Here is a 10,000-nt window from a genome sequence, read left to right as displayed (position 1 = left end):
TGTGTGTGTTACGTGTCGCATTAGCTGAGCCGACGGGGACGGCCGATACGAAGTCATGTACACGCTTGGGGTAAAGCTACAATGGGCCTTTGCAGCCACCGTCGGGCTGGGCACATGGCCTCCCCCCACCATGACGAGGGAGGTTGGCGCCGGTTCCAACCTGGGCTTGCAAGCGGTAATGCATGACAGACAGCCAGCAACAAACAAAAGTCGAAAGGAGCCCACCTTTTGCCAGGCACAGACCGTTAAGGTCACGGACACGCTTGGGTGGTTAAGCTACAGTGACCCTTTCTAGCCGCCTTCGTCGTGTCTGCTGGGCACACATGGCCTTCCCCCCCCTGCCCGTGACAGGGGAGAGGTTGGTGTGCCAGGTCCGACTGGAGTTTGCAAACCATAGCGTTCAAGATACATGCACACACTCAGCCCTCCAGCTCTAAAAGGGTGACGTGTTTTGGTGCTCAGTTGCTAGAGAAATCTCGTGTTCAGCTACCAGAACGGGACTTGCTGTGCACATTCCCGCTCCACTCGAGACGGCAGACACCCGGGCTCTGGAGCTTGAATCGGACCTCTGTTAGACAACACAGGTGGACTTCTCGGCCTCACAAGAGAGCAATACGCCAGCGGGTGAACAGGAGAGTCGTGCCGACAAAACCCACTGACTTTTAAAACTGTCCGTCTGCCACTTGGGACAGAGAGAGGAACCTGACGAGCCTGAACACCAGCCTTGGCTGGACCGCTCGGGCCCTCCCATGTCGGACGCGAGTCGCCAAATCGATCGGAAGAGAGTACCGATTCCTCTCAAAAAGTCTGCGTGCCCGTTATTATAAAAGCAGCCCACCGGCCGCGGTGCCTTGCCCACAAACACACTTGGTGTCTGGGGTGATTCAGAGCCGCCGCGGCTCGAAAGTGTCAACCTGTTTTAAAAGTCATCGCTATGCCGGCACAGGTGACTTTCAAGTTAAAGAGTTCTCTTTATTGGCTTTCAAAAAAATCTGCAAAGTGTCACAGAGATTTTGAGAAACTCTTTTTTTTCTTTATATTATTATAATATAATATAATGTGTATATGTTTTCGAAAAGCATCCACCAGCAATCCATGGTGAGCCTCTCTCTGCTGGCAAGCTCCTCCTGCCTGAGCCCGACGCTGTCGAGGCTCAACACGATTTCAGACTGACAAAGAGTTCGAAAATTGCCGCCTGATGTAGCTTTAAATGCTGACAGGTGACTTCCGAGTGCTCTTGTAAAGGTCTCCGCTTTGAAATTGAGAGCCTTTTGCCAAGTGTCACTTTTTCAGGCACTCTTAAAGTGCACCTGGGCTGTCAGAGAAAGCTCTGAAAATCGTGTTCTCGAAAATCTCCGGGTACCCGACCAATCCCTAGGTGCCCGAATGACAAGTGTCAATTCGGCAGGACGGCCTCCCACCTCCGGCCGCAGATGCGTCACTAAATCCCCGCAACGGGGGCTTTCTCATTTCGGCATAGGGGCTTCCGCGGCCAACTCATTAACCTGTGCTCGGACTTTTTGTGCCACAAGTGCAAGGGACCGTTTGCCGGCAGCTACTCGCACCCCCCCGCCCAGGGGGGGAATCCTCTGACCGGAGATCCGAAACGCCGGCCGAATCCATCCCCGTCGGACTTCCGAAGGGGTTCCCTCGACCGACTGACTTCCGAACTCCTTTCTGGGCTTAAACGGGTGGAATTCGGACCCTCTCGCAAGGGAGCCGAAGCCCGCCAGCCCCGGGAGGCCTCGGGGCCGCCGTTTTCAAGCCCGACCAAAAAACCCGAAAAATGGGGAAAAATGGGAAAAATTCCCACTCCCAAAAGGCTTAAAAGTCGGTTGGGCGGCAGCCCGGGTCGGTCTCTGCAGACCTGGAGGCGCTGGACACAAGTCTGGTAAACAGGCTAAGTCTCGACATGCCACCTCTTACTATCCTGCAGGTACCCCGCCAATCCCCCCGGAACCGGCTGGCAATTGGCGAATCAGCGGGACGAATTTGAATTCGTGACCGACTTTCTGACACCGAATCGCCGCAAACGCGTTTCGATTTTTCGGCTTCGGTACCTCCCATCAGACTTTGACTGGCCATATCTCCGGACTCACGTGTCGCAGCCGGGACCTTCAGGCACCGTTCGACGCGTCTACCCCTGCCCCGTCGAATGGCGCCCCTCGCGGTGTGGTCCGATTTCCGCATTTTGGTCAGATTTGCCTCCAAAATTTTCAGATTGAGTTGACGAATGCCCCCTACGGGGTAACCTCTTGCCCTTTCGGACCTGGTCCCTGTGACTTAATTTCCGCCTTTTGCTCAATCGTTTCCCCATTTATAATTAATTTTAAAAATCGGGTTACTCAGTTCTGGTTTACCAGTTCCCTCTTCGGACTTAGTTTTTGGTTAATCATTTCCGGTTCACCAGTTCCCGTTTTGGACTTAGTCTCTGCGGGCCGTTTCTCATCTTTTGGTTCATCAGTTCCCCTCTTTTAATAATTTTTTGGCTGCTTTCGTTTGATCATTTCCCTGCCTTCTGGGTAACTTTTCCACCTTAGGACTTCATCGCCGCACATTGTTTTCGACTTCTGGTTGATCATTTCACCCCTTTTAATCATTTTTGTAACTTTTGGTTAACCATTTCACCCAGCTTCTGGTTAACCATTTCCCCTTTGGGACTTAGTCTGTGAGCATTCTTTTGGGATTCTGGTTAACCATTTGCCAATTTTTAAAAAATGTTGCCACTTTTGTTTAATGCTTTCTGGTCAACCTTTCCCTCTTTCAGACTTCACCGCGGCACATTGCTTCAGCCTCCTGGTTAATCATTTCACCCCTTTTAATCATTTTTGCAACTTTTGGTTAACCATTTCCCCCAGCTTCTGGTTAACCATTTCCCCTTTGGGACTTGGTCTCTGAGCATTCTTTTGGGATTCTGGTTAACCATTTGCCACTTTTTAAAAAATGTTGCCGCTTTTGTTTAATGCTTTCCCTGCTTTCTGGTCAACCTTTTCCCCTTTAGGACTTCACCGCGGCACATTGCTTTAGCCTCCTGGTTAATCATTTCACCCCTTTTAATCATTTTTGCAACTTTTGGTTAACCATTTCCCCCAGCTTCTGGTTAACCATTTCCCCTTTGGGACTTAGTCTCTGAGCATTCTTTTGGGATTCTGGTTAACCATTTGCCAATTATTTTAAAATGTTGCCACTTTTGTTTAATGCTTTCTGGTCAACCTTTCCCTCTTTCAGACTTCACCGCGGCACATTGCTTTAGCCTCCTGGTTAATCATTTCACCCCTTTTAATCATTTTTGCAACTTTTGGTTAACCATTTCCCCCAGCTTCTGGTTAACCATTTCCCCTTTGGGACTTAGTCTCTGAGCATTCTTTTGGGATTCTGGTTAATCATTTGCCACTTTTTTAAAAATGTTGCCGCTTTTGTTTAATGCTTTCCCTGCTTTGTGGTCAACCTTTTCCCCTTTAGGACTTCACCGCGGCACATTGCTTCAGCCTCCTGGTTAATCATTTCACCCCTTTTAATCATTTTTGCAACTTTTGGTTAACCATTTCCCCCTGCTTCTGGTTAACCATTTCCCCTTTGGGACTTAGTCTCTGAGCATTCTTTTGGGATTCTGGTTAATCATTTGCCAATTTTTAAAAAATGTTGCCGCTTTTGTTTAATGCTTTCCCTGCTTTGTGGTCAACCTTTTCCCCTTTAGGACTTCACCGCGGCACATTGCTTCAGCCTCCTGGTTAATCATTTCACCCCTTTTAATCATTTTTGCAACTTTTGGTTAACCATTTCCCCCAGCTTCTGGTTAACCATTTCCCCTTTGGGACTTAGTCTCTGAGCATTCTTTTGGGATTCTGGTTAACCATTTGCCACTTTTTAAAAAATGTTGCCGCTTTTGTTTAATCGTTTCCCTGCTTTCTGGTCAACCTTTTCCCCTTTCAGACTTCATCGCCGAGCATTGTTGTCGACTTCTGGTTAATCATTTTTCCCCTTTAAATCTTTTTTTGCCACTTTTGGTTAACCATTTCACCCAGCTTCTGGTTAACCATTTGCCCCATTATACTGAATTTTTCCGCTTTGGTTTAATCATTTCCCTGCTTTCTTGTCAACCTTTTACCCTTTAGGACTTCACCGCGGCACATTGCTTCAGCCTCCTGGTTAATCATTTCTCCCCTTTTAATCCTTTTTCCCACTTTTGGTTCACCAGTTCACCCAGCTTCTGGTTCACCATTTCCCCTTTGGGACTTAAGTCTCTGAGCATTCTTTTGGGATTCTGGTTAACCATTTGCCACTTTTTAAAAAATGTTGCCGCTTTTGTTTAATGCTTTCCCTGCTTTCTGGTCAACCTTTTCCCCTTTAGGACTTCACCGCGGCACATTGCTTTAGCCTCCTGGTTAATCATTTCACCCCTTTTAATCCTTTTTCCCACTTTGGGTTGGACAGTTCACCCAGCTACTGGTTAACCATTTCCCCTTTGGGACTTAAGTCTCTGAGCATTCTTTTGTGATTCTGGTTCACCATTTGTCCCTTTTTAAAAGATATTGCTGCTTTTGATTAAACCTTTCCCTGCTTTGCGGTCGACCTATTCCTCTTTCAGACTTCATCGCCGCACCTTGTTTTCGACATCTGGTTCAACATTTCTCCCCTTTTAATCCTTTTTCCCACTTTTGGTTAAGCAGTTCACCCAGCTTCTGGTTCACCATTTGCCCCTTTTTACTGAATTTTTCTGCTTTTGTTTAATCATTTCCCTGCTTTGCGGTCGACCTATTCCTCTTTCAGACTTCATCGCCGCGCATTGTTTTCGACATCTGGTTAAACATTTCTCCCCTTTTAATCCTTTTTCCCACTTTTGGTTAAGCAGTTCACCCAACTTCTGGTTAACCATTTGCCCCTTCTTACTGAATTTTTCCGCTTTTGTTTAATCATTTCCCTGCTTTATGGTCAACCTTTTCCCCTTTAGGACTTCGCCGCCGCACTTTGCTTTCGCCTTCTGGTTAATCATTTCACAACATTTTAATCCTTTTTCCCACTTTTGGTTAAACAGTTCACCCAGCTTCTGGTTAACCATTTGCCCCTTTGGGACTTAAGTCTCTGAGCATTCTTTTGGGATTCTGGTTCACCATTTGTCCCTTTTTAAAAGATATTGCTGCTTCTGTTTAATCCTTTCCCTGCTTTGCGGTCAACCTTTTCCTCTTTCAGACTTCATCGCCGCGCATTGTTTTCGACATCTGGTTCAACATTTCTCCCCTTTTAATCCTCTTTCCCACTTTTGGTTAAGCAGTTCACCCAACTTCTGGTTCACCACTTGCCCCTTTTTACTGAATTTTTCTGCTTTTGTTTAATCATTTCCCTGCTTTCCGGTCAACCTTTCCCTCTTTCAGACTTAATCGCCGCACATTGTTGTCGACTTCTGGTTGATCAGTTCACCCCTTTTTTATCCTTTTTCCCACTTTGGGTTAAGCAGTTCACCCAGCTACTGGTTAACCATTTCCCCTTTGGGACTTAAGTCTCTGAGCATTCTTTTGGGATTCTGGTAAACCATTTGTCCCTTTTTAAAAAATGCTGCTGCTTTTGTTTAATGCTTGCCCTGCTTTGCGGTCGATCATTTCACCCCTTTTAATCCATTTTTGCCACTTTGGGTTAAACAGTTCACACAACTTCTGGTTCACCATTTCACATTTTGGAACTTTTATTCCCACCATTACTTTGGGCTTCTGGTTCATCATTTCACGCTGTTTTACAAATCTTTGCCGCTTCACTTTTAATCCACAAACCGGGGCTCGCTTTCGGGTGTTGGGGGGGGGGGGGGGGGTAGCGGGTTTGGGCCGGGCACTCCACATCCCGGTGTGCGACCGGGTTCGTTCTGGTACCGCTCGGTGCCCCTCGTCCTGCTCTTGCCGCGGAAGCAAACCAGACGACCGTCGGTCTCACGCCCGAGGGGAGAGGAGGCGGAAAGCGGTTTGCAGCCTTTCGCTGTACCTCCGGCGGGCAGCGCCGCACCTCCGAGTGCTCGGTACCGTTCGCTGCGCCTCGTCCGGCCGCACGCAGCGAGCCAAACCCGGAGGAAATCGGCCTGTGCCTTCTCGAGATATGGGCCTCCGGGTGGGACGGACAAACCGGGGCCCCGAGCTCGCTTTCGGCGGCCCGGCACTCGACTTCCCGGTGTCCGAACGTGATCCTTCCGGTACCCTTCGGTGCCCCTTGCCCGACTCCAGCTCCCGTGCTGAAGCGGAGTCGGTCGGCCTGACGGCCGCCGAGTTAGCCAGCGGAAAGCGGTGCGCAGCCTTTCGCTTGCAGCTCCGGCGGGCAGCGCCGCACCTCCGGCTGCTCAGTGCCGTCCGCTGCTCCCCTTCCGGCTGCACGCAGCGAACCATACCCGGAGGAAATCGGCCTCGGCCTTCCGGAGATATGGGCCTGCGAGTGGGACCAATAAATCGGTGCACATTTCCGGCTCGGTTTCCGGCCTCGGCACTATCAGTTCACGCCGTCCGACCGACGTCGTTCTGGCACGGTTCCGTTGCTCCTTGATCCGGTCCAGCCACGGTAATCAGCCGAAGATGGTGGGGGGGGGGACACATTGCCCGCCGAGTTAGCCGGAGGAAATCGGCCTCGGACTTCCTCAGATATCAGCCTCCGGGTGGGACAGACAAACCGGGGACCCGAGCACGCTTTCGGCGGCCCGCTGGTCGACTTCCCGGTGTGCGACCGGGTTCGTTCCGGTACCGTTCGCTGCCCCTCGTCCTGCTCTAGCCGCGGAGACAAACCCGACGACCGTCGGTCTCACGCCCGCGGAGGGAGGTGGCGGAAAGTGGTTTGCAGCCTTTCGCTGTACCTCCGGCGGGCAGCGCCCGACCTCCGAGTGCTCGGTACCGTCCGCTGCGCCTGGTCCTGCCGCACACAACGAGCCATACCCGGTGGAAATCGGCCTGTGCCTTCCAGAGATATGGGCCTCCGGGTGGGACGGACAAACCGGGGCCCCGTGCTCGCTTTCGGCGGCCCGCTAGTCGACTTCCCGGTGTGCGACCGGGTTCCTTCCGGTACCGTTCGCTGCCCCTCGTCCTGCTCTAGCCGCGGAAACAAACCCGACGACCGTCGGTCTCACGCCCGCGGAGGGAGGCGGCGGAAAGTGGTTTGCAGCCTTTCGCTGTACCTCCGGCGGGCAGCGCCCGACCTCCGAGTGCTCGGTACCGTCCGCTGCGCCTGGTCCGGCCGCACGCAACGAGCCATACCCGGAGGAAATCGGCCTGTGCCTTCCGGAGATATGGGCCTCCGGGTGGGACGGACAAACCGGGGCCCCGAGCGGTGGCACCCTGCTCGCTTTCGGCGGCCCGGCACTCGACTTCCCGGTGTGCGAACGTCATCGTTCCGGTACCCTTCGGTGCCCCTTGCCCCACTCTAGCTCCGGTGCTAAAGCGGAGTCGGTCGGTCTCACGGACGCCGAGTTAGCAGGCGGAAAGGGGTGCGCAGCCTTTCGCTGTCACTCCGGCGGGCAGCACCGCACCTCCGAGTGCTCGGTACCGAACGCTGCGCCTCCTCCTGCCGCACGCAACGAGCCATACCCGGAGGAAATCGGCCTCGGCGTTCCGGAGTTATCCGCCTCCGAGTGGGCCTGACCAAGCGGGGTGAACTGGAAATCATTAACCAACGTACTTCCATGTTTTCACCCGCAGAGGGCAGCACTCTCTTCTCCGTTTTAAACTGGGCCGACCCGGCTCCGTTTCGAGACCCGGCACTCGACTTCCCGGTGTGCGACCGGGTTCGTTCCGGTACCGTTCGCTGCCCCTCGTCCTGCTCTAGCCGCGGAACTAAACCCGACGACCGTCGGTCTCACGCCCGCGGAGGGAGGCGGCGGAAAGTGGTTTGCAGCCTTTCGCTGTACCTCCGGCGGGCAGCGCCCGACCTCCGAGTGCTCGGTACCGTCCGCTGCGCCTGGTCCGGCCGCACACAACGAGCCATACCCGGAGGAAATCGGCCTGTGCCTTCCGGAGATATGGGCCTCCGGGTGGGACGGACAAACCGGGGCCCCGAGCGGTGGCACCCTGCTCGCTTTCGGCGGCCCGGCACTCGACTTCCCGGTGTGCGAACGTCATCGTTCCGGTACCCTTCGGTGCCCCTTGCCCCACTCTAGCTCCGGTGCTAAAGCGGAGTCGGTCGGTCTCACGGACGCCGAGTTAGCAGGCGGAAAGGGGTGCGCAGCCTTTCGCTGTCACTCCGGCGGGCAGCACCGCACCTCCGAGTGCTCGGTACCGAACGCTGCGCCTCCTCCTGCCGCACGCAACGAGCCATACCCGGAGGAAATCGGCCTCGGCGTTCCGGAGTTATCCGCCTCCGAGTGGGCCTGACCAAGCGGGGTGAACTGGAAATCATTAACCAACGTACTTCCATGTTTTCACCCGCAGAGGGCAGCACTCTCTTCTCCGTTTTAAACTGGGCCGACCCGGCTCCGTTTCGAGACCCGGCACTCGACTTCCCGGTGTGCGACCGGGTTCGTTCCGGTACCGTTCGCTGCCCCTCGTCCTGCTCTAGCCGCGGAACTAAACCCGACGACCGTCGGTCTCACGCCCGCGGAGGGAGGCGGCGGAAAGTGGTTTGCAGCCTTTCGCTGTACCTCCGGCGGGCAGCGCCCGACCTCCGAGTGCTCGGTACCGTCCGCTGCGCCTGGTCCGGCCGCACACAACGAGCCATACCCGGTGGAAATCGGCCTGTGCCTTCCGGAGATATGGGCCTCCGGGTGGGACGGACAAACCGGGGCCCCGAGCTCGCTTTCGGCGGCCCGCTTGTCGACTTCCCGGTGTGCGAACGTCATCCTTCCGGTACTCAACCGTGCCCCTTGCCCCACTCTAGCTCCGGCGGTAAAGCGGAGTCGGTCGGTCTCACGGACGCCGAGTTAGCAGGCGGAAAGCGGTGCGCAGCCTTTCGCGGTCACTCCGGCGGGCAGCATCGCACCTCCCAGTGCTCGGTACCGTCCGCTGCGCCTGGTCCGGCCGCACACAACGAGCCATACCCGGAGGAAATCGGCCTGTGCCTTCCGGAGATATGGGCCTCCGGGTGGGACGGACAAACCGGGGCCCCGAGCGGTGGCACCCTGCTCGCTTTCAGCGGCCCGTCACTCGACTTCCCGGTATGCGAACGTGATCGTTCCGGTACCCTTCGGTGCCCCTTGCCCCACTCTAGCTCCGGTGCTAAAGCGGAGTCGGTCGGTCTCACGGACGCCGAGTTACCAGGCGGAAAGCGGTGCGCAGCCTTTCGCTGTCACTCCGGCGGGCAGCACCGCATCTCCGAGTGCTCGGTACCGTACGCTGCGCCGCCTCCTGCCGCACGCAACGAGCCATACCCGGAGGAAATCGGCCTCGGCGTTCCGGAGTTATCCGCCTCCGAGTGGGCCTGACCAAGCGGGGTGAACTGGAAATCATTAACCAACGTACTTCCAGGTTTTCACCCGCAGAGGGCAGCACTCTATTCTCCGTTTTAAATTGGGCCGACCCGGCTCCGTTTCGAGACCCGGCACTCGACTTCCCGGTGTGCGAACGTGATCGTTCCGGTACCCAACCGTGCCCCTTGCCCCACTCTAGCTCCGGCGGTAAAGCGAAGTCGGTCGGTCTCACGGACGCCGAGTTAGCAGGCGGAAAGCGGTGCGCAGCCTTTCGCTGTCACTCCGGCGGGCAGCATCGCACCTCCCAGTGCTCGGTACCGTACGCTGCGCCTCCTCCTGCCGCACGCAACGAGCCATACCCGGAGGAAATCGGCCTCGGCCTTCCTGAGATATCAGCCTCCGAGTGGGCCCGAAGAGTCGGTGGCACCCTGCTCGCTTTCAGCGGCCCGGCACTCGACTTCCCCGTGTGCGAACGTCATCCTTCCGGTACTCAACCGTGCCCCTTGCCCCACTCTAGCTCCGGCGATAAAGCGGAGTCGGTCGGTCTCACGGACGCCGAGTTACCAGGCGGAAAGCGGTGCGCAGCCTTTCGCTGTCACTCCGGCGGGCAGCACCGCACCTCCCAGTGCTCGGTAC

This window comes from Heptranchias perlo, unplaced genomic scaffold (assembly GCF_035084215.1).
Source record: "Heptranchias perlo isolate sHepPer1 unplaced genomic scaffold, sHepPer1.hap1 HAP1_SCAFFOLD_963, whole genome shotgun sequence".
NCBI lineage: Eukaryota > Metazoa > Chordata > Chondrichthyes > Hexanchiformes > Hexanchidae > Heptranchias > Heptranchias perlo.
This window is presented reverse-complemented; position numbering follows the sequence as displayed.